Below are 248 nucleotides of genomic sequence, written 5' to 3' on the forward strand. Positions count from 1 at the left end.
ACACATCCATGTATAAATGTATATACATAAAATCAAAATTTATATATTGCATAAAATTATAAATATTAATGTACGTGTAAATTTATTTAAAATATACACACATACGTGCATATCTATATATATCTATATAGATACCTACCTATCTATCTATCTATCTATCTATCTATATATCTATATATATATATATATCTATATATATATATATATATATATATATATATACACACACATACACACACTGTATTATT

This window comes from Danio aesculapii, chromosome 7, assembly GCF_903798145.1.
Source record: "Danio aesculapii chromosome 7, fDanAes4.1, whole genome shotgun sequence".
NCBI lineage: Eukaryota > Metazoa > Chordata > Actinopteri > Cypriniformes > Danionidae > Danio > Danio aesculapii.